At 35.9% G+C, this 26,613-nt stretch overlaps 1 protein-coding gene and 1 long non-coding RNA gene across 2 annotated transcripts in view; both read right to left on the bottom strand.

Moving 5' to 3' along the window:
- Positions 1-11,294, bottom strand: part of LOC110376891 (uncharacterized) — a 53,076-nt gene extending 41,782 nt beyond the window's left edge. The window contains 1 exon segment of the mRNA XM_021335525.3: positions 11,055-11,294. The gene's annotated coding sequence lies outside the window, so the exon portion shown is untranslated.
- Positions 1-26,613, bottom strand: part of LOC135117735 (uncharacterized) — a 283,146-nt gene that overhangs the window by 219,001 nt on the left and 37,532 nt on the right. The gene's annotated exons all lie outside the window — the stretch shown is intronic.

Here is a 26,613-nt window from a genome sequence, read left to right on the forward strand (position 1 = left end):
TTTTCGTTAGCCTACTGAACAAACAAAACATCAGCTAACTCGAACCAATTACAGTACCGGGAATATTGACGACACAAACGAGAATACCCCTTAAATGAAGGAAAACTAAATGACTAAATACCTCAGTCGCACATCTACCATTAGGCCGAAATACCATTCCTGAATAATCCGAACAAAATAATGAGTTCCCCGAAAATTCTAGAAACGAAAATGGACCACCATTCTGGAATTCCAGAAATTGGTCCTGAATTTGAGAAATTTTCCGCTTACCAACGCTAAAGGAAACGTTCATTGAAATATTTTAAAAAGTATATCCAACTTTCTGATCGAAATTTTTCTTTGAGTATCTTAAGTAAAGCTTCTATATATTTTGCACCATGAAGGTGAAATAATAAGAAAGTTTAAAACACCCTGCGAGTTTTATCTGGCGTACAAAGTTTGTGAATTAATTTTATCCTTGTTCAGTAACAACGGAAATTATGATCTGTACCTATCGTAAATATATCACGTACCGCGGAGTTTATTAAGATATCAATGGGTAACTATAAAAAAAAAACTAAGTTTTGTAACTCATTATCGTTCTCTATTTGAATAAAACCTGATAGCAAGGTGTAATTCAGGCAAAATAGGCGCAAAATTTTAATAAATTAGTGCAACATTCTCTCAAATTTCGACCTATATTAAAAAAAATACCTTCTCAAACATGACCAAATAACTTCCATACCGACAGCAAAATCCTTACAATATAGTACCTACATAACAGCCGACCAATTCCTTTGTTACAGGGTGTAGGCACAGGCCTATTTGTTTTACATTATCAACGTGAACCCTGCCTCTCAATACTGACGTACTTAATGAATAAAAGATAACATTCTATGAAATACTGTTCAGTGGTCAGGAACTTTGAGGAAACATGGGTATTTTAGTACCTACAGTTTAGTATCAAGATATTTTTTTGTAATGGTTTTTTTGTTTTCTTAATTATTGAGCACCTGTGATGGTATATCTATTAGGTAGCACCAATTATTAAGGTCCTCATTGAAAAAAACTTGGAAAATAATACGCAATTAAATAAATATGTATAAGCAAAAATACAAAAAAGTGGAGAGAATACTAATATACAACACTAAAAATATTATTAATTTCAAAGTAAAATAAATCTTTGAAAACAAAAAAGTTTATACTGGCAAAAACAATGCAACGCGGTGTAAAAAAAATTAAAAAAGCCACCCGATCCAATCAACTGTGAATTAATTACTGCAAATGAGCTCAGAGTTCGCTGGAATACGTTGCGTAATCTACATTCCTACGCGGTGAGGCTTAAGGTCGGCCTACAAACATCAGGTTCTACCATTAAATGAGCATACGAGGAAATCCCGGCTATTTTAGCTCAGCTGATACTCTGCAGGTTAGCTTTAAGTCTGCAAAATAGCATTGGTTATCGATTTAAATTTTTGGCTTTTGAGTAGTGCTGTGGTTTCATGGAACTACTATTGTTAACTACGGTTTTAGTCGTACACTGTGAGAAGTTAGTACTTTGGAGGAGGTGCATTTAATATCTTTTAGCTCTATTCCATGAAATCGTTTTGACAAACTAGTATATTCATTATTTATCAATTACATTTGGTACCTAATCAACAACTGCGTATGTTGCTTTACTATATTTACAGTTAGGAATAGGTACATACATACAGCAAATACATGCCTTAAGTGATTTTCATTAAAATTATAAAGGTACAAAAATCCAAGCACAAAATGAGCAAAAGCGTAAAAGGCTAATCCAAAGCCATTAACAATATAAAGGAAGCTAATACATCTAAGTATAACAGCGTGTCAGGTTATTACAACGCATTTAGTGGTGATAGATGGGCCATCCATCGCCACGCTTGCCATTGCTGGAGTGAGCACCATAATAATCAATTTTGTTCAGTGATTGATTGACGAACTCTTTCACGTTTCATACTAAAAGTCAGTGTGATGTCAGGGTTTTAATTTAAATAATTTTCATTACGTTTAATAAATAGAATGTATTTTTGTCACAACTAACTTATTTTGTTTTTCATTTGTGTAACTATGCAGAAGAATACGAATTTAACGAACTGATTTAAAGCAAAATCATGCAATTTTCAACTCTATTGTCAAGATTTAAGATTCACTCTTTAGAGCGGCTAAGGGAATTGATTTCAAATCACACAATTTCCTGATCATACATTTTTTCAAGGGTGTGTAAAATACATGTTCAAGTTTCAATAGTAGGTAATCTATTTCATAAACAAGTAAACACGCATGGTCACACCCCACGTAACAAGAATTTAGGGCGTTTACCCCAACAATGGGGTATTTCTTAATATAATTCTCACCCTTGCGAATTACAAGAAATACCTACCGATCGATAAATCAAATTCAGACCCACACATAGCCCCCTCCATAAGCCGTTTGAAGATATCTCCCCCATCGCCGTTTCAATTAATTTCCACCATGACTAAGAAATATTCGCGTTTGCGTGTTCAAACATTCACCCGTTAAACTAACACACGGAATCAAGCTTTTAACGTAACAACTATTTAAGGTAGACTGAAACAATTCCGTATTTCAGTTCACATTAGTCTCTCCTGGCATTGTGAAGCCACTTTGAACAGAATTAAATACTACAAGAACTCATTCGGTTAACACTTATGTAGCACGCGTTTAATTAACGGAACTGCAGACTTGTAACGGTACTGCAGACTTTATCGTAAGTACAAAATTGTTGGAACATGTGACGTTGTGTGACATTGTTAGTGATTTTAAAATAAGGGGGAGGGATTCGAATGGAATTTTAGCGTATATGTATTTAGGGGGAGGGTAAGTGCGCTATATGAAATCAGACTTTAGGTACTGATTTTACGCTACGTTGTAGTAATCAGGTTTCTGAAGCGTAACATTATTTTATGGATCCTAATACCACAAATGAACTCTGTCAGATAAGCCTCACTATTACGACTGATATTATGACATCAAACTACATATAAATATACGAATATCCGCCATCATTTTAATCAAGAACCTACACAATTTAATCCAATACATTCTGGAGGAACCCGGAATATTTAGACAGACGACAGAGAGCTCTTTGAGGAGCAGCAAGGGGGTTATAATAAGGGTAGTGGAGGGATTTTTTGTCGTCTCAACGTTCCCTCACGCACCCTTAAGTCGCCCCCTATATTTATCTAGAGCTTCAATGTTTCTTCGTACCTACACTGATTTCACTTGCTAATCCAATTCGACCTTTTTCAGACTTTGTTAGTCAATTCCTTTGGAGTAGATGTTCTTTGATAATATTGAAAGAAGTTATGTAAACTGCTTATTTGATTTACGATGGTAATTTGAGGAGCTTCGGGTATTTAGGAGGATAGATTTAAGTAGGTCGGATGGAAGTTTGGTCGTGAACTTTGTTGGGCGGTTTTGATTTCGGACGCTGATTTGATTTCAAAAAATACGTTTTACTTATGGATCTGTGTTATGGTTTTATTATTAGATTAATTGAAATAAAAAAATAATAATAAATAAATAAATAACACGTTTTAATAGTTCGCCTTTTATTGTGATGTCAAATCTTATGATTTGACATCAAAGACTCGACTATTATTTTTGAGTAGCACAATACTGATAGATACAACAGTATTTACTCGTAAATTACTTTTATTATTTTACTAGCTTTCACTAGCGGTTTCACCTATTTCTGTGGGAATAATGGACTATCTAATACTGAAAGAACTGTTAAAATCGGTTCAGTAATTCTAAGATTAGCACATCCAAGCAAATATATAGCTGTTATAAAATAATTAAAACAGCATAACACACATAAAACACACTAAACAATTAAGTTTATCTCGACGCTACACAAAAGAGATACTATATCATTCTCACGAACTTCTCATTTCTCTTAATTAAGTTTAATGGCAACCGTAAGTTGTGTCTTACGATACACGGGGGAACTGGTTCTTGGAACAACAGATATACAACAACTAGGAATCATGGAAAACTAGTTTTGTTTATGTACTAACTGCTTACTGTGGTCTTGCCATCTCTCTAGGAACACTAACTGAAAGCTTATTTGTAGTACCGAATATTTTGTGCAGTTGACAGCTATCATTTTTCAAGGGAGTTTGACAAGTCATTTGGTTGATAATAATTTGAAAACGGTCATCGTGCTGTGTTTCAATATCTCAGTAATTGGAGACCAAATCAGATCGGTGGCAACCGCGAAACTAATTACTCGCCCTTACATTTCCCAATAATTCTCATTTATCAAAATTATTTTAGTGGTTTTATCATGCATGGGACAAATAGTGACCCATAAACCCTTATCTCAAACGAAATAGGTAAGTAGTAAAAAAATCCGTACAAACTTTTCACTGTAAATTTTTACTAAGAAAAGTGGTTGATACGAGAACCCCCAGAGTCCTACAGCAGTATCGCATAGCAATCGCAACTTGACGCCACTCGCTTCGTATCTGTCAAGATATGCTAAGCGAACTATCAGCGAGTGCTCGCAAATCTTGGCGATACGCTCCCAGAATAATCCCCTTATCTGAAAGATTATAAGATAAGGAAAGGGAAGCAATATACTTGACGTTTTAATATGCCAAGATTTTTCTGCTTAGCGGTGATATTAGATAGAATGGGCAGTGATTTTTATGTTATTTTAGTTGAGATTATATCTGAAGCATATCATAATTTTAAATAAAAATATAAATTTAGTTAAATAAAACGCAAAATCTAATCTCATGCCATTATATAACATTTTACTATCTCAATGAACACACAGGAAATAGCGATGTTATGTATCTAATTTCCGGAATATAAATGTTTAATTTCATAAGTACTCCCAAAAAATATATTATGTAACTATGTGCCGTGTGATAAGGTTTGTATATCAAATACCTACTACTGAACATCGTTTTTATATAATAGTAACTTTATTTGAAAAACTAGTAAAGTGTACGAAGAACATTCAAATACCTTGAAGAACTCAAAACCCACCTTCAAAAACTATCAACATCAAGTAAAATTCTAAAAAACCGGCAACACCAATTCAAACAACCACACTAGCAGATCAATAAACTCTTACACTCAGTACTCGAGTAAAAAAGACAACATCACCCATACACTATTAGTTTTCCACTCAGCCCCAACTAAGATAAATGGCGAGGGGTGCCACCACAATCGAGCAAAAGTTGGGGGGCGAAACTTTAAGATCACAGCCCATATCTTGGGGCGAAACTGCAAGCCTTCCGCGTCGGTGAATATCAGTCTTTGATGTGAATTTGTGGCAATAGAAATAGCTTTATAGATGGTTTGTACGTCTGTTAGCGTGAAATTGGTAAAGGACTGGTCAGATTGTGATGACGTCTTTGATGCTTGGACGTTACTTTATGGGCCTCTAAAGAGTGACTTATCAAACATTTCAATGGTAATGGATTTTCAAACCAACTGTAGATAAATTGAAGTGGGTATACTGTAAAATAGTACTATTCTATTTGTTTAAAAAAGTGTTCTTCATTTTTATTTTTAAAAAGAAAACATACAAGTGGTCTTGATGCCGTAGTAGTTAAAAAACCGGCCAAGTGCGAGTCGGACTCGTGCACGAAGGGTTCCGTAAATTACAGTTAAATCAACCTATCTCAAAAACTATAAGAGATACTTTGATCAAACCAAAAATCGTTGAAAGAGTTAATTAGCATGCATCACCTCTATTTTTTTTAGAATTTTATACCCCGTAGTTATAAAAATAGAGGGGGGGGGACATACTTTTTACGACTTTGAGAGCTGATATCTCAAAAACCGTTCACTTTAAGAAAAATGTTTTTTAGAAAACTTTATATCATTTTAAAAGACCTTTCCATTGATACCCCACACGGGTATGTACATCGAAAAAAAAATTTCATCCCTCAGTTACATGTATGGGGGGCCCCACCCCCAATTCTTTTTTTTACTATTTAGTGTCATATTTTTGTAGCGGTTCATACAACACATATTCCCATCAAATTTCATCACTGTAATACTTATAGTTTCCGAGTAAATCGGCTGTGACAGACGGACAGACGGACAGACGGACAGACGGACATGACGAAACTATAAGGGTTCCGTTTTTGCCATTTTGGCTACGGAACCCTAAAAATGAACCTACAGTAAAGGTCAAAAAAGTTATTATTTTTGCTAATATTTTGGAAGTTGACATTGATAAAAATAATTCCAGTACATTTTGTTTCCACTTCGGACAGTTCAGTGAATCGTAACAAGAAAGTTTCTCTCTTTGTTATTCTGTATGAAGTTACTGTCCTTCTCAGAATGTTCTTAGTTATTCGAAGCTGAGTATTTCTGCGACTAATCTCATGTTCGTATCCATCTGTGTTACTTAGAAAAGATGATTTATTTTGACAAAGTTCAATATTTGCAAAAACACATAGGAAGTGGTGAAGGGTGGGCGTTTTGGGGGCTGTCTTTTGTAAATTTATTTTTTTGACGTTCGAAAAGTGCTGTTTTGCAGCCAAGTTTGAATAAATGACTTTTGATTTTGATTTTTTCAAGAGGTTCATGCTACATACTTCCATCCTCCGCCAAATTAAGTCGTTAAAAACTAATACTGAAAAAGCGTTTGCAAAATTATATTCAGATAGCTAAACGGAGCATAATAGCCTTTCAAATTTCAGCATAACACAATAAAAGTTCCCATTTGAAGGCTGAATAAACTTCCATGCGATGCGAAATGCAATACCCACGAATTAAACTTGCAACCGAATTATTTGCCATTTCGGGGAGTAGCCCGTAACTACATTCAGCAAAACTTTACCAATGGCACTTAGCTCAATTTGTTATTAAAGTGCTAATTAGCTAATTGCTATGTTAACACGATGCTGTTTCTATTTCACAGGTAGGATTTTCCCGCCAAATCCTTTGGCGGCCATTTGCATTTGCACCGTTTGACAGCTGTCAAAATGTCAAATGTCATTCGAAGCCGCTTTGAAGTTTAATAGCAGTCGTCCCGTTTAATCGTTCATGTTATATTAATTAGAACATTCGTAATTAGGTTGCATTATCGATCGTCAGAAATTGCGAGATCAATTATAAATGTGGTTTGACATTGATTGTTTGCGTATGAATATTCATGCTAACCTTAGTTGGTGTGGGTAAGTAATACTACTCCAGAATCGTCAATGTTAATCATTGCTTGGATTCATCACGTTACCAATTAGGCTCAAGTTCCACCAATATAAACGTCGGTTTTCTTTAAAAAAATCTGTTTACTATTAATTTTCACAATCAATTCAAAGTAAACAATTGGTTTAAGAAAACGGGCCTATTAAATCTATGAAAACACAAGAGTTTCTAATCCGGAAATTGGAAACAGAATCCCATGTTCAAAATACACATTTTTTGTATATTACGCGTATTCTGTAGCAGAAAATATTAAGCGTATCTAACCAAAATATAAGTAGAAATGAAAAAAAAATAATATAATGCCCAAGAACTAAAACAAAAATGACCTTAACCCCAAAATCAGCCTCCATACAACCACACAATTCATTACACAGGTACTAAAAACAATTTCACGGTATAATAACAGAAACATTACAGTTTCGAATAATAATGTCGTCTGGTATTATTATCCCTTTTCGTTTAAGAGGCAATTGAGAGCGGACAATAGGGGGCTAGGTCGGAAGGAGCCGGTAGGTCGGAAGCCAGCCACCGTTGCCGTTTCAAGAGAAACTTCGCTTTGTTTTACTAGAACTAGTTTGGTTTGCGAAGAATTTATTATATCGTTTGTTTTTGTGTGACTTTTGTGTAATTTTATAGAGTAAAGATTAAAGTCATTGACCTTGGGGTTAAGTTTTGTGTTTAATTTCGCTGTCGAAGGTCACCAAATATTGGGTGAGGAAATTGTATACTTGTTTCTAGTTTTGCACCTGTTACAAAGTTTCCTTTGAAGTATTTTACTTTTCCAGAAAATGTAATTCAATTAAAACCTGAATGTAGGATTCATAACGATATTAACACAATCTAAATCTAAATATAGTATATTAAAATAATGAGAACTAACCCATGAGATAGCTTCGTGAACAGCATTTGAAAATTATTTAAGTAAATGAATTCAGAGTGACCACACGCTGATAGTAGTATGTTATACTTACTTATGTTATTATCGCTATAATTACTCTTTTTCTCATCTTATAATTATATGGTTCAATTAGCTGTATATAAACTCAACCCTAACGTCAGCAAAATGTAGTTACAATACCTCTACCAAGTCCCTTGGGAACAAACTATGAAGCTATTGTAAAGATCATAACATAATTGAATAAGAAACTAAAAGCCAAATAATCTCACCAGGATAATTCCTGAACAGTCTTTCCGTCCCCAAAGGGGATGACAGTTGTGTAGTTTGGGCTAGTTTCTGAGAACAAGTCTATTTATATTTACATAAGTCTGAATCCTTCTTAATACAGATTTATCACTCTAATTTTCCAAGAATTTTCATAGAAATAATATTTAAGATGGTACCTATATTTTTTGTGTCTATATGTTTGTATTGTATAGGTAATCTAATTCCTACGGTTTTCCTCGAATCTTAAGATTTATATTTTGTACCATGAATGTTGTTTAATTATAATGTTAAACTCTCGGACTGTCTGTGGATTGCCGTCCGAATAAACATGCACAAAAACACACAATGCATAATGAGATAGTAACGATGATTCTGAATTCCTGATAAAAACACATATTATAACACACATTTTCTATGCAAATGTATTTTATTTATGTTCTTGTACATTTCTGTAGCTTAAGTAATAAGTTACGGGAGTATGTGTTCTGTGAAAAGTCGCACTTCCTTTAAAACCCACACATATTTTCGTGAACAATACGTAAATGGAAAATTGAAATTCTACGAATTCACTTGAACCACGGAGGAGAAAAGACTAGCGGAGGTGCCCTAACGTAAAATCTCCTAACAAAGCAGCGCGCCAAAATTCGGGTGAGCGGGGGACGAGGAACGTTACTGGCTCCACCCGTGCTACACCCTTATACGCCTTTTATGGGAAACCACCCATTTTTTGTAAATCCATCTAGCGTGGAATAGGATAATTAAAATCTAACCCTAAACTAACATCGACCACTAGCGGCATACTCAAAAGTAAAGTAAATACTCAAAATTAATAATTCTTTAAAAATAGTAATTGAATTAGAAAGTTTGAAGAAGCATTCATTTGAAATGAACGAAGAAAAAGAGAGAGATAAAAAAGTTAGAAAATTAATTGTTATATAAGTATTATTTTGTGCACAGAACTTGCCCCACAACAATTTATTTACTCCCCCAGAAATGAAATAGGTATAATTCTTTCTACTAGGAATCATTAAACGGAGACTCGATGAAAAATCATTTTTATTCACCACGGGTCTAAAATACCCCCACGGTGTAATTTCAGTATCAACTTATGGCATTGTGTTAGTTCATCTACTAGCCAATATGGCATCACAAGCACGAAAATTCGTTCTATTTGTTCTAGAACCGTGCTGCGATAACTGTTGTTATTTTCGATGTTGCCGTATTACGAAATTCACCAAGAAAAATGGGAATTAAAATTATAGGGACAGTGTTTATCAAATTAGAGTTTTCACAACTGTATCATAACGGCGTATCCACTTTATGTGACTTTATGTGAGTCGGATATTGCTCTAAGTAAAGGTACATTCAAAAACTATGTACGGCAAGAGAGATATACCTACTTATGTAAAACATTACTGATGATGAATATAAATAAATCTACGCTAATTTTCGTCACATCTTATATTTGTTATAAATTTTTGGAGCCATTGCAAAAATACTGTTTTTATAAAATGTAGTCTTAGATCTTATTACATGTAAAGTTAGAGTTATAATTAATTTTAAGATAATTGCAGATTTTTTAAATAAGACCTTTTTTATGGGTGATTGAATTTTCGATGTCTGGTAGCACTTAATTTTGTAACGGCTCTCTGTCTTGATGAAATATACGTAAGTCGACTACTTACCGAAAGATGGTGTTTTTATAATTTTAAATTTTCGTGATAATATATCATATGTTTTGGTTTGTAAATAATCTATTAAAAAACTTGTAGGATGCAAGGAAAAATGAAGCTGCTTTTTAAGGCAAAAATTGGTACCAATAATTACATTGATTCAAGATTCATACGAAAATAATACAAATTCACTTAGAGGTTCTAGAAATGCAGCTATTCGACGACAGATGTCTCTAGCAAAAAATATGTTTTAAAGTTAAAATATTAATTACACGTGAAATGTTATCCTATGGTATGTTTGAGTTTGGATCCTGAGCAATTTCTACAATTAATGATAGCGCATTTCATCGTTTTAATCGAGTCACAAATAAAATCTATTGAAATTGTGGTAAAAATACAACTATGACAAGATTTCAGTTCGATGTGAAGGACGGTATATGGGCGGTGTCCAGCCACGCCTGCCGTGACGTAGTCGTGACGTATTTGACCTACCTGAAGGCGCGTGACCTACCTGCGTTAGGGCATCTCCGCTAGTCTTTTCTCCTCCGTGACTTGAACTATCAGATTTTTTCCGTTTTATAAACCATTTATTTAGTTGTTTCACGTTCCCTGGAAGGGTTTAACACTGCATTCTTTTAAATTGTAAAAAAGTAGGACTGTATTCCAAAATATTCAATACCTTTTCGTTTTTCACTAAACGATTTTTTCAAAACCTTCAATGGTAAAATATATTTCGTTCGATAGCAAGTAGGCATAAATGTATTTTTTACGAAAATGTTGATCATGTTGACTAAACTGATGAGCTAAAATTACTCTAAAGTGTTATGTTCTGTACCTAGAACATAATTTCACACATGTTTGTGCAGAATTGTGTATTTTGGTCTTAAGAAGGTGCTACATTAACCGGGAAAAATTATATTCACACGACACACATTTTAACGCTGAAACATAAATTATCTGAATATTACAAATCCCTACAACAATCATAAGATATAAATCATGAGAATACATACGCGAGACACATCACGGAACAGAATCCACACCAAACGGGTATTTGTTAGTAAGTGCATTCATGTATGAAACATCACTGACACACACTGCATACACTGCATAAACATACATCCGACACTCACCACAGTACTATACAGTCAACATATTTGAAATTTTACACACCGTGTATATATGGTTATGATATAAAACGACAAGAAGCGTCGTAACCATTCGAGGGTTGGTTGTGACTGAAGGCGGGGGTCGGCGCGGGGTGAGGGGCGGGCGCGGCGCCGCGCAGGCGGAACCCCGCACCCCGCCTCCTCTCGGTCCACTATCGGGACCAACTTTATTTTTCTGTTTTCGGATCGGCCACTTATCTTTGCCGGTGCCGATTGATACAAAAGCGCAATTAAAATACGTAAGTTTTTCCACGTTTTTTAGTGCTGCTTTTTTTGCCCGTTTCCGAATAATTAAAGTTTTTTGTTGAGGAAAACTTGTACTGATTTATCGTCTAGTTTTGCATTTATCGTCGCGGACTTTTAAGTGGCTCTTACCCTGAATTGCATTCCGTCTTAGTGTTCTGCGCTAACGATATTTTAAATAGTTGACGTCAATTACTTATATGACTCAATTAGCATTTTATAGCTGAATAAAGTTAATGTTATATGGAAAAGTAGAGCTCTGGTGCATAGTAAACATTATTTAATGAACGTAGTTTACAATAAGAATACTTGACCCCTCTATTTCCCTTCTTAAATAAAAGTATACCTTATTTCAGCACTTTCCTTAGATTTTATTTACAAATTTAGATAGATTAATTGATAGCCTTGGATATTTTTGGATAGTGGAGCTACAAGAATATTCACATATCTAAAGCAATGCAGAGGTACCTAATAATAGAATAATTCCACGATTGCGCATTGAGTTATTGAAATCAGTGAACTATGACGATCGAGTAATCTATTTATGATGATTAGAAATGCCATTAGTATGATTTCTCACTAATTAATCAAAAGCTAAGCCATTGAGTGTCGCAATGATGCCAGTCAATCCTTTTGATATACCTATGATAAAAAATCGGATGCTTTAAGAATATGATCATGATATTTTTATCATGTGTATAATTTCTTAAAAGTATAATACCTACGTCACTATATTAACAACTACGTAATATTGTATGAATTAGTACAATATATAAAACTCAAATACCCTAGTAAGTCTAGTTGTAAACTTCCAGCTTCTACTAGGAACGACAGTCAAAGCTACACGAAACAACTGGACTAGCTAGCTTAACGTGCTTTCCAAGTCACGGACCGATCTCGGAGAGAAACAAGTCACCATCAACGGTCAACCATGGCAAGTGAAATGTCACTTTGACTGTTTTGTATGATTGTTAGTGAACCATGAATATCTTAAAATGGTGCATGAGGTAAATGTGATGTGGCTGTGGATGATTGTAAGAGGATAATGCATTATGTGTCTATGTTTTGGATTGAGTCACAGTATAAAACGTTTTTTCCGTCGTTAGTTCCATTGGGACATTGGTATCAGTAGAAGTGTTTGCTAGAAAAATAACACTCCGAGGTAAAAAGCAAAAAAAAAGTGGCTTGACTATAAATTAGTTAGGGTATCACGATGCGACAATTTATACTATTTACTGGGTTCTGTTTTAAATGAAAGCTCAAAAATCCTCCACTTTTAGCTTAGATATCACAGGCGTAGTGTCATACGCAAAAAGGAGACCAGTTACGCGTATGCCAGTATTTTGGAAACTATTTCGCGACGTATGTTGTATGGCGCCAACTAAGTTTTTAGCGTTCGCTACGATTTGATACCGTCACGTGCCGTTCACTCTCTATTGGCAGATTTTTCGATGGATGACATTTTAAATGTTTGCTGTATAGCGCTTTTTTCGAAAGAGATACGTTTTATGAAGGTTCCTCTTTTCTATGAGTTTTGTTATTGGACATTTTTAATTGTTGTTGGAATTCATTTTTTTAACACGCTTATATTAGCTTTACTTTCAACTATGTATGGAAGAAAATCTTGGAATCTTAATTTGACCCACTACACGGTCTTCGATTAGAATGAAATTTTGCACACGCTCTAAATTCTGATGACAATACATGACTAGCGTGTTTTTATAGTTTTTAAAAGTATTAGTTTTTTGAAACCTGGGCTGTAATAATGTTCTGGACCTATAATTTCTGAAATCACCAACCTGCATTGAAACTCCTTTGTGAGAGGAAGTCTATGGCCAGCGGTGGACAATAAAAATATATTATTGTCATACACATATAGACTGGACAAATAGTAATATTACCAGAGTTTAACCTTAGTAGAGTATTATTTTATCTTGCAGTTAATGCACGTGCAGGCAAAATAGCCACGTATCACATAAACCACAGCTTTTGCTATGTGAAAAAACCGCATTTATTTCAAAGGCCTTTCCAAAGAGTCTAAATATATTTTTTTATTATCCATTATACTAAGCAAAGCCTGTATTCGTACTTTTCAAACAAATAAACTTGTCTTGTCTTGCCAACAGGAATTCCGTATCGTGGAACCCAAAACAGCGGTACTTTCATGAATTTCTGGAAAAAAATAAACAAATTCCAGTACTGTAAGAAAATAGCGTTCTCTAGTTGTTTGCTCGAACAAATATAGGAAATTAGATAGAGCTTTTTTCTTACTTTTAAGTGTTTTTAGAGTTTGTTTACTTTGATGAAGCTCTGTAGCTGTTAGTGATAGAGATAAACTACAAATAAGATTTATTATGGAAAACGCCGTGTAGCGACGGCTTAAGAATACATATGTCGCTACCCCTTCTTCCAGTGGGTGTCGTAAAAGTCGACTAATGGAGTATAAAATGCACCAAACACCAGTGCAAGAGAAGGAAAACTCGAAAAAAACCCTCTATCAACCCGTCTGGCCAGCGTGATAGCAGTAGGCTAAATACCTCTATGAGCAGCACAGAAAAGCCACGGCCCCTAGTTCCCGGCAGTCCCGCTATTCCCGGTCATGGTGGCGACCGTGGTTACGGCGGGGCAGGGGGTGCGAAGAATCTCCGGGTTACGGGAGGCCACCAAACAAAACTGACTCTGGCGACGTACAACGGCCGCACGCTACGGCTTGACTCGCATCTGGCGCAACTCGAGGTGGAACTTGGGAAGATTAGGTGGCACATATTAGGGTTATGTGAAGTTCGAAGAGAGGGGGAGGACACCATAACCCTCGAATCAGGTCACCTAATGTACTTCCGAGAGGGAGACCAACAATCCCAAGGTGGCGTTGGGTTTCTGGTTAATAAGTCCCTAGCTGATAACGTTGTGGAGGTGTCTAGTGTGTCGAACAGGGTAGCGTACCTTATCTTAAAGCTCACCGACAGGTATAGCCTCAAGGTAGTGCAAGTGTACGCACCGACCTCGACACATTCCGACGATGAAGTGGAGGATATGTTTGATGATATATCAAGGGCCCTCCACTTCACTACAAAGACCCATTACACCGTTGTCATGGGGGACTTTAACGCTAAAGTGGGAGTACAGATTTGCGGCGAATCGGCAGTAGGATCCCATGGATTTGGAAGCAGGAATCATAGGGGGCAAATGCTCGTCAACTTCCTCGAACGTGAGGGGCTCTTTTGATGAACTCTTTTCAAAAGCAGCCCCAAAGGAAGTGGACGTGGCAAAGCCCCGACACTATGACTAAAAATGAGATTGACTTCATCATGACGAACAAGAAGCACATATTCAGAGACGTCTCCGTGATCAATAGGTTTAATACCGGTAGCGATCACCGACTTGTCCGAGGCTCTCTGAATATCAACTTCAAGGCTGAACGTTTCCGTCTGATGAAGGCCAGGCTCCGACCAACACTGCTCCAAACCATGACAGGATCTGAAACGTTCCAGTCAAATTTGGAGAACCGATTTGCCGCCGTGGAAACCACAACAGACGTTAACCAGAACCACGAAAATGTGGTTCGGATCCTCAGGGAGGAAGGTTCGAGATTCTGTAACATGCAGCGTAAGGGCAAGAAATCAAAGCTTTCGGAAGAGACATTAGGGCTTATGAAGAGACGACGTGAAAACCCACCTGTCACTTCGTCAGCTAAGCGGGCTCTAAACCAAGAGATCAACAAGCACGTACGACGCGACCTCCGGTGCTCCAATACTCTTGACATTGAAAGAGCAATTGAGCTGAATCGGGGGTCAAAGGTGTTCGTACAATCTCTTGGAAGAAGCCACTTGACGAAGCTGACCACAACAAGTGGAGAAGTCGTTTCTTCGGTGCCGGCAGTCCTTTCGGAAGTGGAAAATTTCTATGGCCGGTTATACGCATCGCATGCATCTCGACCTGATCCCGGAAATGAGGATTCTAGAGCCACATTAACGCGCCATTTCACCGAAGACCTGCCAGAAGTCAGCAGTGGCGAAATCGAGATCGCTCTGAGACAGCTCAAAATGGAAAAGCCCTGGCGAGGATGGCATTACAACAGAGCTATTAAAAGTAGGAGGAAAGCCCGTACTGGGGGAGCTCCAGAAGCTTTTTAATGCCGTCCTGTTTGAAGGGAGAACTCCAGAGGCGTGGAGTAGGAGTGTTGTCGTTCTGTTCTTCAAAAAGGGAGACAAAACCCAGTTGAAGAACTATCGACCCATTTCCTCCTAAGCCACGTCTATAAGCTGTTCTCAAGAGTGATCACGAACCGACTTGCGCGAAGACTCGACGAATTCCAACCACCGGAGCAGGCTGGGTTTCGGAGCGGATACGGCACCATAGACCACATCCACACAGTGCGGCAGATTATACAGAAGACCGAAGAGTATAATCAGCCCCTGTGTCTAGCATTTGTGGACTATGAGAAGGCCTTTGACTCGGTTGAAATCTGGTCTGTTCTGGAGTCCCTGCAGCGTTGTCAAGTAGATTGGCGATACATCCAAGTGATGAGATGTCTCTACGAAGCCGCTACAATGTCCGTCCAAGTACAAAATCAGCAAACAAGGCCCATACCGTTGCATCGAGGAGTGAGACAAGGGGATGTTATTTCCCGAAACTGTTCACTAATGCAATGGAGGATATGTTCAAGACGCTGAACTGGAAAGGACGTGGCATCAACATCAATGGCGAACACATCTCTCACTTGCGATTTGCTGACGATATCGTCATCATGGCAGAAACGCTGCAGGACCTACAACAAATGCTGAACGACCTGGCTGAATCTTCTCTACGCATCGGCCTACGGATGAACTTGGACAAAACCAAGGTCATGTTCAATGAACATGTTCTACCGGAACCGATTGCGATACACGGCGCCGTTCTCGAAGTTGTTCGGAAATATGTATACCTCGGGCAGACATTGCAGTTAGGTAGAAACAACTTTGAGGACGAGGTGAATAGGAGAATTCAGTTGGGTTGGGCTGCATTTGGGAAGCTACGTCGAGTCCTAACATCGTCGATCCCACAGTGCCTAAAGACGAAAGTCTTCAATCAGTGCGTCCTACCTGTCATGACTTACGGAGCCGAAACGTGGACACTGACGGTACGGCTGGTCCACAAGTTTAAAGTCGCTCAGCGGGCTATGGAAAGGGCTATGCTTGGCATTTCTCTGAGGGATCGCATCAGAAATGAGGTAATCCGTCAGAGAACCAAGGTCATCGACATAGCCCACCGAATCAGCAAGCTGAAGTGGCAGTGGGCTGGCCATATTAGCCGAAGAACCGATAACCGTTGGGGTAAACGAGTTCTAGAGTGGAGACCGCGCCTCGGCAAGCGTAGTGTAGGACGTCCTCAGGCACGGTGGAGTGATGACTTGCGCAAGACGGCTGGCAGGAGCTGGATGCGAGTAGCCGAAAATCGATCTCAGTGGCGTGCACTTGGAGAGGCCTATGTCCAGCAGTGGACTGCGATAGGCTGATGATGATGGAAATCTAGGGAAAGATTGATGTACGAAAAATAACACTGTTTCGTTCTATATTAGCATCATAATTGATCCTCTTTTCAGTGACTTCTCTTTGGTTGATCATCTTTTTTGCCCAATATATCAGGGTCGGCTTTTAGTCTATCCAAATGTAGCTGAGTACACATGTTTTACATGGAGCGCCTACTTTACTGCCTAACTGACCCCCTCAACCCAGTTACCCGAGCCTCCCAATACCTCTAACTAAGACTTCAGTTATTAATTGTTCCAAATCGTACGTAGCTGTCTACATTTAATTTATGTGAGCAATACAAGGTATACCTTCATTTCATTTGAGGAACAAACATAAATTCGCCGTAATATATCGGTTTTACTGCATAATGTCTTAACTATAGACGGTTGGCTCGCTGCCTGATGCTGCGTTGCACGTCTATAAAATACTTTGAAATGTTTCTAACAATGATGTATTGTTTTAATCTTGGTTGTTTAGATGCTATTTAGTGTTTAAGCATTACTTTTAGCTGACGTGGTCTTCACTAAGGCAACATGGTCGACTTGAGAGTTCTCATATATCTCGCATGTCTGCTTGTGCATGATGCCGAGAGAACTACTTTTTGGTCGTAGGTAAAAAGTAGCCTACATGTTGTTATTCTGTTATAGGCTACCTTACTGCTAAGTTCCATCAAAATCCGTCGAGTAGTTTTTATGTGAAAGAGTAACAGACATTCATACATACAACCTTGGAGCCAAATTCCCCGAAATTGTTTTTGCCTCAATTGTTTTTGTACCTCGTCTTCGCGCAAACATAAGTTTCCCCGCGGTATTTTTCAAAATTATTCGACACCCTTAAAATGCGCCAATCTTTAGCAGTTAAGGCGAGTTCGATACAAATTGTTTTGTAATACCCTCGGGGAGTATATAAAGTGAAATGAGAAATGCAAGTTTAAGGCAGAGGGCGTGTTCGATGACCTACATAATATTTTTATTCCTGACTTAGGGAGAAAAATAAGCCCCGAACAATGTTGAAGAGGCCTTAAAAGTTGTTGATGTGGCTGATTTTAAGTTCATCAAAATCTCCATTTAAATATCCTGTTTTGGATCGAGGAAAGAATATTAAGCTCATTTAATTTTACCTTATTTCTGGGATGGAACCGGTTTACTATAATTGAATTTATCTAAGACTGCAATGCAGTAGGTATGTGTGTATGTATTAGTTACGTATTTAAATAGTATACTCCAACTTAAGTATCCCTTTTACTAAAGGTCTAGCCTTTAACTGTTTGCTTTGTATTGTTTTATGTAAAAACTAAGGCTACGGTATGGTGAATTTTAATGAAATTCTTAGTTTTTCGTACAAAATAAAGTCATCCTAGTTTAGGAGCTAGGCATAAAGCAGACGTTATTTATGTATAACATTACGCTAGTTTAAGAGCTTGAAGAAGAATGTGCACCAAGTTTAGCCGTTAGTGTTTATATCAAGCGGTTCTGTATACACATTTACATATTTTAACTGTTAAGTTTTTGTGTAACACCTAATATATGGAACTAGAAGTTGTATATAATGTAGGGATGCTAGTGTCAGTCTTACCATTTTATTATATTTTTTCCCTAAATGTTTACAATGTTGCAAATTATAGATATTACTGAATATTGAAGAGATTTTGACATGTGATGTTTCAGGCCGATGCAAAGGGTGCATTTACATCACACCCCTACCAATTATTTTCAACATGTTGCTTTTATGTTTCCTATGATTTATTATCTTCGAACTTATTTAACAAGGTTTTGAACACGAATCTGACGAACCTGAATGTATGTAGTACTTTTAGTGACAAAATTGAAAATTATGATTAGGTACTCCAAAATTACATACAAATCTATATAATATTTTCTATCAAAATACACATAGAAACAACCTCACAAACTTATAATTCTTACTTAAAACATTGTTAAACTCCTATGACGTGATGCTACCTACTCAATTTACTCACGTTTTGAAAGTTAGGAGGCTTAAAAGTATTAAATATAGGAAGGTTACAAACAACAGTAGGTATTATCTTTACTGCTGATACGCTTTATGGGTTTTAGAAGTTTTACTTTGTGTTCTTTTAATTATTCATATTAGAATTATTATGTGCACTTCAGAACATGGTTTGAAAAAATTTAGAATATTAGGTAATTTGGATATGTTTTGTAATTCTTCGATATATTCAAAACTGTTAGTGTTTGAATCGAATCGTTGATACGTATCCCAATTAATTTAGCATAATGACACTACATAGGACTTCTATAAAAAAACAGAGATGAGCATTTAACACATAAATTCACGTGTTAATAACCACTTTTTTTATTGAAGTAAAGAACAAGCCCATTAATAAACAAAACATACACGATACAGACAGGCGGGATTATCAAAGCAATTTATATTATGAATAAAACAGTCAACAAAAACAAAGTATTAAATTGACCTAGTGGGATTAGCGACTTACCCGAACAGTTCTTGTATATTCCCTAAACTAATCATTGAGAGTCGTCCAAACTCGTTACTGTACGAAATGTGTACCGTCTGCCAGTGTTTGTGTACTTTATACCGTAAACATTGAGTTGAATTTTGCTTGTTCAGTTTTTTTTGTTTTTAACAAAACGATTTTGCTCGATCAACAAACATGTACATGAGAGAGTGAAGACTACGCTTTCGTAGCATTGCTGTGCTACGGCGTAGTAATTGTGTAGCGAATGTAGCAAACTCGCGATCAAAAGCGAAAGACTTTTGTAAAATGCAATAGGGCAATGTAGTATTATTAAACGGACCCCAGAATTAAAAATATATTTCCCACCAGCAAATAGCTGTTATTTCAGCAGATCCTGACCCTCGAAACTTTCTCGGAAAGCTTACTTCTATCCGATAAAACGTTGCCAGAAAACGTCGCGTTTTAACGAATTTCGATAAATCGTAAAATTTTACTGGACCGTAAAACATTTGTTTATGTACAGAAAAAATGTCAAATCCAAGCTTCTGACGAATGAAAATAAAATACTTGTATTTACATTCATTGTCATCGGTCGTAACTGGGTTCGTAAGCCTAAAACCAAACAAATGACTTCGTTTGGACAGACCCGGGGGTTTTTTAATACTTTTTTGTTTTCTGAATGTTTGATTATAAAAGCGGCTTTGTATAACAGTCATGTGGGTTATATGAGTCAAAGGTAGGCTTTTGATATTTACATCGGCTTTTGTTGGGGTGATTTTTTTTATATGGGGAGTTGCATAGTTATGGATGTGGTGCATTTTTAATCTACTGATATAATGAAGGAAACATTTTTTGTTTATTTGTTTGTAATTAAAGACTCCATAAATTTAGAAACCAATTAAAACAATTCTCACACTGTAGGAAAGCTACATACTTCCATAGTAACTAATGCTAAATTTTATGCCGGTGCAGGCAGCAAAATTATAGGTACACTTTACATTACTCTAAGAAATTGAGAAATATTTTAAACTAAAGAAATTGCAGAGGTCTTAATCAAGATACCAGAGCTAAGAGATGAGAGATAGCTATAATCAGAATACATCAATGACATAATTTTTCAACCTAAAACTTTTGATATAAGACTTCATCAAACTTTGACCAACCAACACACACGTTCCGTACTAGAACAAATTTTTCTTCTTTAATTTTCCAAAAGCCCCTGAGGAATTGTAATAGCTATAGGATATAAATTCACTCATGAAATATGTAATAGCCACGGCTAGCCCGAATTTTTGGGGTGACTGCCTCCAGTTGCCATGGTTACGGAACTGAGCACGTATTCTTCGAACCTAATGGAATTAGATCAATGAGAATTATAAGAACTTACCTACTTGAAATTTTATTTCTAGCTCTTGTAAGTGAAAAAGATTTTGAAGAAATATCATATCTTGTTTGTAAAAATATAGATGGAACCTTGCTCCTTAACTATCGTCATATACCATATCAGCCATGTCTGCTGTCTACTTCTGGACATATCCAACCTCAATTCATTTAGAAAAAAATCCGTTAGAAACAGCATTCATCCACACTCAAATGTTAATATTTACTAAAATCCATATCGAAGTTATTTGTTTCTATATTTCTCAGAACTCATAAAAACTCAAATTGTTTTATGTAAAGAGCGGTTATCGACAGCAATCAATCGGCTAGATAACATAAAATAACTTGAATTCTAACAAATTCAATTAAAATTCAAAAACAATGAAACTAAACTGATATGTATGTATAGAGGAATTCGATGAAACAATGCTAGTATTTTTCATTAGTTAGCACAACACGTTGGTAGTTTTTTTTTTCAAATACAATTCAATGCAAACATTTTGATAGCTATGTTGTTTTTATATAATATGCTATGTTTCAAAAGTAGTGCAAATATTATGTCGCAGTATATAATCTCTTTTATTTTAGCGATAATAACAATTTTGGTTCTATAAGTTGTGTTGGCCTAATAGTTAGAGTACTTGCCTCTTAAATACCAGTGTTTGGCTTAGGTTTGAGGTCGAGAAAGTACCAATATAGTATTAATAAAGATATATTATTTGCTTTATGTATTTGGACACAATGTGTAATGACTAAAGGTGATGGGTAACATCGTGGAAGTTTCAAGTCCAGGTTGACTTGAAAAGCCTGAACGCCATCGAGCAAGCATGATGATTAACGCTCATGTCTTCTCTGTATAAGAAAACATATTTTTTATCATAACAAAAAAAAACGGGAAATTATTTTGATAAAGTCTAGGGATTTTCCAGGCAAATTCCGCAAGACCTAGAATTACTAAGTATTATCGATAAACTCTAACTCGTAATAGAAGCTCTTATTGGCTGAGCGATTGCTGATAACGAGTACATCTCGATAACATTCGATACTGATTGGCAATTCAATCAGGATGTAATCCTAGATAAGCATGCTCAACTTTGAAAAATAACTTCTAGGAAACTCTTTAATTTTTGTTCAACTAATAGGCTTTGCGTGTTTACTGTAAAACAGCCTAAAGTTGACAAGTTAAGTCGATTAAGTAAAGTTTATAAAACTAGTTTTTCGTTTGATGTTTATATTTTGATCGGTTTAAGATATTATAAGTTGTTTCTCTAAAAAATCATTTAAATACCACTCGTTTAATAGACTATACCAATATTCCCCTAATTTGAAATTATTCATAGATTTTCTTTTCTGTTTTTCTTACCAATTAAAGATGGAACATTCATTTGTTAACATCAATTTATATGGACTTTGTTCGAAAATGTATGTGGTATATTAATATTACAGATAAGAATTAGTTTTACTTAAAACTCCTAATCACAAACCAAACAAATCAAAATTGAAAATCAAATCCTTGCCGCCATTAGCCAGTGACCCCACAAGATGTGATTAAAATCAAGTGGGGGTCTCAAGTTTAGAGAATAAATGGTAGAAGGGGAAGAAATGGGGGTGCAAGGGGGTGCATGAGGGCCAGACTTCCCCCGAGCACAAAAGCATGTACAATAATCAATTCATTAAGCAACAATCGTTTTACGGATTACGTTTTACTTACAACGAGGAATTTGCTTCCCATTTAAGATTTAAAATATTTCATTGAAGATTCTCATATTGTTAGGAGATCAAAGGAAGGTTGGGATTATAATTTGTACTGAAATTAAGGATTGTTGTTCACATAATGATGTTAGATTTTGATGGTGTTGCAGAATTATGATATAAGAACACTAAGTAAGTGTGTAAAAAAGATGAAACGTGTTTTGCAGGAAAATTGAGTTGCTGGTAGTATAGGGTTTGTTTTTGTCAAAACATTTGAGTTTAGGTATTTATAATATGTTTTAACGTTCTAAAGACATAACACAGCAAACATAACGTAAACTTATTTAATTTTGGAATGTTAAATTGACACCAATGCTCGTTAAAAGAAAAATATTAATTTTATATTTATCTTTTATCCTCAAGTTACGAAGAAAATTAATTATCTTCCTTTAAACTGAGGTTAACTCAAATTTATCTTTCGATTTCGAATTTTATGCATTAATAAATTCGATGCTCCATTTTCCATTCCATAATTGATTCTTAAAACTTAAATTCTGCAGTAACTAACAGGGTTCAACTTATACTAGTTATAGTTACAGTAATAAACTACCCACTTTATAGTTGAACCTTGAAAATGTTGCAAATCTGTTTACATGTTAAGTGGTCAGTTTAATCTAAACTGTTGGATAGCTCAGTAATTTAGGGCTTACTTTTTAAGCCTATTTCATTTAGATAGAGCACGAACTGCTTAACAAACAAAAATTAAATTATTATGAGCTCTATTTTCAAGAGTGTAAAGTTTAGATTTGCTTGCGAGATAAAACGCGACAAAATCGATGAAAGGTTGATGAACGGAAGGTGTTGGAAGGAAAATACGAAACTGCTTTCGTTTTTAACTGCTGCCATACATAATGTAGCAGGAAGATGGAATAGGCGTTTTCTTGTACCTACAGAAGCCCGAAATACACGCTTTTAAGTTTACATGTAACACCGGAGCTTGGCTGAAACGCGTTCCTAGTTTCTGAGATTATTTCACGTAGAAATGATGGATTATTTTAGGAAAAAATAAGTGTTATGAGCAAATCTGTACTTTTAGGTAAAATATATTTGTTCTTTTGGTAGGTGGTAAACTAAATTGGGTTATCAAATATCAAATTACTGGATTGGGATATGAAAGAATCAATGTTTCTCGGTACATTCGTTTTTGTTTGCAGTGTAAACATTGTATAAGCAAACCAGTTTCTTAGAATGTTTTTTTAATGTTTAGGTAAATAAGATTTTTCCCCAAATCCGTAATAACAATTTATGTTTAGACTTCTTTTTAATTAAGTATGTCATTTTACACAGACGTTGTGACAGTGGTCGGTAGCATCGACTCCTGCTCTGCATTTTTCGGGTTCGATTCTCGAACGAGACAACCAAAATTGTTTCGGTCTAGTGGTTGTGTGCATGGACGGCTGACACAGGACCAGTTCAGTACGAGGTAATGTTTTTCATAGCACAAAAAAGGACAGACACTAATAATATATTACCGTCAGTCAATTGTTTTAAAAAATCATTAAAACAGCACTAAAGATATCTCCCAAAGAAGCACAAAAGTAAAGATATCAGCGTCACAACGCGACTCAAAATAACGCTAACCACCGTTTCCATTAAACATGAATACAATACAAAAAATACTAGAATACAAAGCATAACAAGCTGAAGGAAACAGTTTTATACCAATTCAATATACAGACAGATGCTACAACTCCAGATGAAGGCATTAAAAATGCATTAGGAAGATTTCTTTGAGTTTGTACGAGTTGAAAAAATCGCTTCTGAATAGTAATGATGGGTAACGCGACGACTAACTTTAACTGTCACAGTTAAGCTGATAAAAATAACGTAAAAAAAATTGATATTACGGAGTAGGCCTTTAATTTGTCTGGTACCAAAGAATGGTCTATGAGTTCTTGGTGGTATGTCTAAATGAAAAATGAGGTAGGTTTCTATTGCTCATTAAAAAAATATCATCATCATCATCATCTCAGCCACAGGACGTCCACTGCTGAACATAGGCCTCCCCCTTAGATCTCCACAGATACCTGTTGGAGGCGACCTGCATCCAGCGTCTTCCGGCGCTGCAAATTCTTCAAAAATATATAATGAATTATTTTATCTCTCGGAACCCATGGAATATTGTCTACTGGGGATTCTATGTATAGCTAAATCTTTTTGTTCAAAATTTTCTTGATTAAAGTTTCCTTGATCGCAAAAACGAAAATTGGCAATGGAGAATCTCGCTTAAAGCTACTCAGAACCGGTAGATTTTCGTCAGTGGACTTCACTTATCCAGGAAGCTTGTGGTCAGTAGTGAGACAATAACAACTAAAATAATAATATGAATGATGGAACTAGAAGTTCAGCTCACAACATTTTGAGGAAAGACAGTCAAGAAGATATTTAAAGTGCTGAAGGCAACGAATGTAAGTAATGAAATAAATAGAATATAAAATGTGAGAGCAGCATTGGAACGCGCGTCTAGAATAAAGTATGATGGATAAAAACTTGATGATACTTACGAGACAGCCGTGCGTGCCTCGCTTGTCTAATACCACATTTTAAACCTTTTAAAAGAGTAGATTTGAGATTTTCTTTGATAAAAAATTGTTGAGCTTTCTTTTGATATCCCTTTTTAGTACAATTGCATCATCTTGCAGTTACGTGTTTGTTGTTCGAATGCGCTAAACTCGTTTAAATTCGATGCAGTACACGTTAAAGTATAGTGATAGCATTCGGTTTAGATGGGTCTCATATTAAGTGGACTTTTTGTATGAATATAGAGTTAAATTGGTTTTTCGATGAAAACGTTAACTTGCTTTTGAAATGATGAAGTTATTAAGACGAATAAAGGTGTGTTACATCTGAAGGCGTATAGTATTTCGTTAACTGGCATACATTTTATATTATTTTACCTTTTAGCTGTCACAGTTGATATTTTAAAGAAGGCCTTTGTCTGGGAATTAGAAGATTTTCCCCTAATTTTTGACATATAGTTAGTCAGACCACTCTACTAAACTTTTGAAAGAAAATAAACCCATTTTAAATTAAATTCTTATTTGAACTACATAGTAAAAGAAACCCCTGAGTTAAACCGTTTGCGTGTATCGTTAAAGTTTATCAGTAATCGCTGGAGGAACTGTAGCCACGATTTATTTACCGGTTAACGTAGATTCGTTTGATTCTGTGATAGTGTAAGGTGAATTTAGGTTTTAAAGTGCTGGTGAAAACGTGCAATTTTTATATGGTTTATTGGATTGGTAATTTAATTTTGTTTTTCAATTTACTTACCTACATTTTTGTAAGGATAAATTATATTTATTTTGCAACCAGATACATTGAAATCAACACTTTCACAATTTTTATTAAAAGCGAGATGAAGTCGGTATTTCCTATCCGATTACATTGAGAAGAAACACCAAAACAAACCCAAGAGTCACAATTAGGAATCCAAACATATGTTAATAAATACACCACAGATAAGCAATGTTTAAGAGTATCTCAATACAATTTCAAGAAGGACGTGTATAAACTCAGTTACACCAGAATAACCGCAGAAAATGCTACTCCTAAAATACACGTAACAAGTTTTTCAAAATTCTGTTGACCTACCTCAACGTGTACAACATTTTATGATCAGTGTTTAGATAAAGTCGACAATACAGTGCACTCGTAACAAAGTGCAGAAAATATCACAACAACCAACCTTTTGGAAAATATAAAATTGGCAACCAATAGTTTACCTCATATTACCTTATATGTTTGTAACTTTATATTTTTCTGTTTAACAGTTAAACGATTCTATAAATTTTTGGATTACCTTTACTAGGAAGTTTTTTGGTAACAGTCACATTGGTAGCTTTAACTTCGAAACGATTTAATAAATAGGATTACCTTTACTCGGTAGCAGTTACATCGGTACATGCGTCAAACTGCAGGTTACAACCAGTTACCCTTCCCTACTAGAGGGAGGTATGAGGGGCCTGCCGTAAGGCGGGCAATCGCCGGTGGGGGACTGGACGCCATAGATTCCCAGACCCCCTCCACTCAGGCGAGGTCGGAGTGCCGCTGGGCCTTT

The sequence above is a fragment of the Helicoverpa armigera genome, chromosome 13 (assembly GCF_030705265.1).
Source record: "Helicoverpa armigera isolate CAAS_96S chromosome 13, ASM3070526v1, whole genome shotgun sequence".
Lineage (NCBI taxonomy): Eukaryota > Metazoa > Arthropoda > Insecta > Lepidoptera > Noctuidae > Helicoverpa > Helicoverpa armigera.